Genomic DNA, 4200 nt, shown 5'->3' with positions numbered 1-4200 from the left:
TATAACTACATAATATAATTCATATGCAAATTAATATAAAAATAATATACATAATATTTAAATTTATGTTCCTTTCTAACTCCTGTACATCCCTTTCCACTGTATAACTGGCCTTTTCTACTTTTATATCTTTTTGTTTTAGTGACCCAGTGAGTTTTGTTATGGTTGCTTGCATGGGAGATGGAGTATACACCACTGAAGAAAATTTCTCTTTCTCTTATTCTCAGGGATGTTGGGTCCCAATGAGGTCCTCCCTCCTTCCATGACAGGGTATCAATGGGCTAGATCTCATAAAGACTGAAGTTTCATGTCTTAGTTTGAGGCAGAGCTCACTATGTAACCCTAACTAGTTTGGAACTTGTTATATTGATATAGCTAGCCGTGAACTCACAGGAATATGCCTGCTTTTGCCTCTCAAATATTGGGATTAAAAGCATGCAGCACCATACCCAACTCAGGATTCTTGTTTTTAAAAATTTATTTGTTCACAATTTTCCATCTCCGTAAAATCTCCTTTAACCATCCCCCATTAACCTCTCCTATGGCACCACTTCCAGCTAAGTGACTTTCTCCTCCCAACAAATCCCTTTCTTTCTTTCGTGTCTTTTCCTTGTAACTCACTGGGTTAATGAGGTTGCTTGCACAAGCACATTTGATGGTTATGTACTTGACAGGGTAATTATCCATGGCTCCATCGCTGAGGGTGGAGCTCCAGCAACCATGAACCTCCCCAGGGAAGAATGGGCCTTATGTCTCCCTCTTTCTCCCATGCAGGCATGCTGATGGATCTGTATATGTAAGTTTTCAGAGGAGTTTTAGCATCATAACTGTTTGAGGAGGAGGAATTAGAGAGCTACTACATGTCTCTGACCCTTTCCCTGAGTCTCCTCACTATCAGCATCCACCAGGATGGCCCATGTGTGACAGCTGCTGAGCCATAGAGACACACCATTGCCACACCAAACCCATAATGTATGCGAAGGTTCATCTTGCCATACACTAGTGAACCCCGACAAATGTATAATGCAGGTACCAGCCGTCACAGGGTTGGGGAGTGTCCTCTTCCTCCTGCAGTCATGCCTCTGCCAACTACTGATTGTCGCAGCCATTCTAGATAGCACAGAAGGGAGCGTGTTTTCCCCGTGTCTCCATGTCCTTCACGGCTGACTTCCCCCTTTGCAATCTCTTATCTCCAAATGTTATTTGCTTTGTCCAGAAGGAAGAAGATGAGGACGATCAGTTTAGAACCCTCTCCTCTGACGTAAGTGGGTGGCAAGGGGAGGGACATGGTGGCAAAGGAGCCGTAGGGTAAGGGAGAACTTAGCAGGCAGTGACTCTCCTGCTTCAGGTCAGAGACATGTTCACTCCCTGAAACATACCTCCTGGCAGGTCTGTCTGTGCCCTCAGAATACCCAGGAGTGACCTTCTTGTTCCTTTGTTCTTCTGGTTTTCTTGCAGCCCCCTTGGTGTCTTATTCCATGGGCCCATGAGCAATTCTCCGACTGACTCTGCCCCTAGTCAGCAAGAATAACCGAGTCCCCATTGCACGTGCAGCACCACTGGTCAGCTGGGAAAAGACAGGGTAAAAGCAGGGGTGGCTTTTGGTCAAACTATCCATTATGTAGCTGGAGTGGCAACACACACATATGCATGCATACATGCACACACAAGTAGTTGCACACATACAACTTCTTTAGGTATACCATCATTAAGGTGGGAAAATTTACCTACAGCCTCCTTGAGAGGGACCTGAATACCTCAGACAGTGAAAAATTCAGTGTCTCATTTGGCTTGCCTTGCCCTGGACATGGAGGTCTTTGGGGGTACACTAGAAAACCATGAATCCATCCCACAACCGCTCATCTTAGTATATGGCCCATGTCTTCCGCTCTAGGAAACAGCACACGTGGTAGGAGCAGAAGGGTTAACTGTCTGCCCTGGAGGGGCTCTGAGCCTATTAGACAGTGGATGGGGCTAGACACTTGACCCAGGGCTGTGTAGGTCCTATGGAGGTTGAAAGGGGAAGGCATCAGGCAGACGTTGTACCCAAGGGTGATAGAGAAGATTTTTGAAAGGCTAGAGCAAGAAGCTTATGGAGTTTCCAGTGAGGCCATGTTGGGGACAACCTCAGTAGGAAGAAGCCCACGGTCACTCAGGCCACCAAATCCTATGAGAGAGACAAGGGCTTTAGTGGGCAAGGAAGTTCTGACTACTGAGGACACTATGGCTGGGACATTGCTGGTTATGTCTGCAAATTTCTCCAGATGACCTTAGCCCCATTGAAAAGAGGTTGGCTTATCTTTCATGACCTATGAACTTGCCCTCCACAGATAGGCCATACTCCTAAGACCAGGGACAGGTTAAGTTAGAGGGTAATGATGAGTCCAGAGGAGAGAAGGGAGGGGCCTGTCTGGTACCCGGTCTTCAATCCTCTCATCGTTCTGAAAGAAATCCTCACAGACCATGGGGTGAATCCCAGGGGTGGTTATGGTTGTAGAAGCTTGTGTATGAGGTGGTGTGCACTTAGCTGGAGGAATGTATTTTAATCAACATTAGTGCATAGAATGAAGTTCCAGATGTAATAAAAATTGTAGACTACTAAAGTTGTCTGCAGTGTATGAAACATGTCCATTCAGTTCCTCATATGAGCTGAATTTGCCTGTAAAGTTGGTGTTAAAAATGGGCTTAGCAGGTACCTTTAAGGCCTTCTCAAAGATGAACTATGGATAATGGACAAGGCTACCAGTGTCATAGCAGTGGGTGGACTCTAGGAAGGTGGCTGTCTTGGGACAGTCGATGGCAGGGAAGCTAACTCACAGGTGACACTGCCCAGGCCCCTGCACACGTCTGTGGTCTTGTTCATCTCTCCTGCAGGTGTGTCTTCACTATGCACAGCCATAGTCTCTTGAACACTGACCTCGGAGGTCATATGCTCATTCCCAAGGAAAGCAGCTCCGGCCTTGGTAGATCCCAGTGTTGTCTACTAGACTGTATCATGGACCGTTGGCTTGCTCCACATGGGGCCAGACTTGTTGAGGTGCCTTGGGAATTCTACACCAAGCTTGTTAAAAGTTCACGGCTTCTCTGAGCTCTTGGACAGTGGGTCCTCAAGGGCCGCCATGTCCACTTCTCCATCTGTATATTTCTGAGCCAGTTCCTCTGGGCTGTTGTAGAGCTTGTCATTATACCAGAGCTGCTCCACTCTCCAGTCCTGGACATCTGTGCTCCCGTGATCCACAAGGCTCTCGAACCCCACGGACTGCATTAGGTGGTCGTTCACAAAGTGCTGCAAGAGAAATCAGGTGGCCCGACATTTAGACTCCGCACTGTGGGGGTCACGAGGGTGAAGGTCAGGCACTGCCCAGTGCATTCTTCTAGTGAGAAGTTGGTGGTGTCAAGTATGAATGGAAGCAAGGCTGTGGTGACCTCCTTGATTCCGTGCTGGAAGAGACTATACTCTGCTTTGAACATGGGTCTGTGTGCCCGGTATTCTTGCCTCACTGGCCTGGCGGACAGTTCTTTTATGCAGAAGGACTGTGGCAGGGGCCCTAGAGCAAACTCAATGACTTTAGGGCACTCCTGGGCATCAGGGAATCTGACAACATGGGCTTCTTGTACAGAACATTTTGTTCCTTCATCCAGAAACTCTAGGACATCCTTCTTCTTGGGCAGCAGCGCTTCAATGAGCTAAGGCCTGTGTGCCCGATGGCTGCAGCTCCAGCTCCGGCCTGCGCATCAGGAAGCCGTGCACAGCTTCTATCTCCTGGGCGCTCAGGTCTGCAAACACCTGGGCCTTGTCATTCAGCATCCAGATAGGGTGCTCTGCCATGGCCATCTCTAGAACCAAGATGACGGCCATGCAGCCCAGTGGCAAGCTCCTTTGTGCCAGCCCCATGGCTCAGGAACTCAGCAGAAGAGAGGAGAGAACGTGGGTATTTCTCCCTCTATGCCAGCACTCAGAGCTCACTGTCTCTAAGCCCCACCCTCCCTTACCCAGCTGAAGCCAGCGTTGGGGTCTCTGGGTACTGGCTCACAGTTTGCGGTGCTATTCAGGCCCCTGTGTGCATCCGCGATTTCCTTCATCATCTGAAAATTTCTTATATTCTTTCTTATCTGGACGTCTCCCATTGCTTCCTCCCTTTTTAGTTTTCTAACAACTGGAAAACTTTCATGATGTAGGGGTACCATGAGTAATAGTAA

The 4200-nt window shown here is 48.1% G+C and overlaps 1 pseudogene; it reads right to left on the bottom strand.

Moving 5' to 3' along the window:
- Nucleotides 1-2454: 2454 nt before the first annotated feature.
- Nucleotides 2455-3895, bottom strand: LOC130886590 (amiloride-sensitive amine oxidase [copper-containing]-like; annotated as a pseudogene).
- Nucleotides 3896-4200: the final 305 nt, after the last annotated feature.

The sequence above is a fragment of the Chionomys nivalis genome, chromosome 1 (genome assembly GCF_950005125.1).
Source record: "Chionomys nivalis chromosome 1, mChiNiv1.1, whole genome shotgun sequence".
In the NCBI taxonomy this organism is placed as follows: domain Eukaryota; kingdom Metazoa; phylum Chordata; class Mammalia; order Rodentia; family Cricetidae; genus Chionomys; species Chionomys nivalis.
The sequence above is the reverse complement of the archived record's forward strand: the minus strand, read 5'-3'. Positions and strand labels throughout refer to the sequence as shown.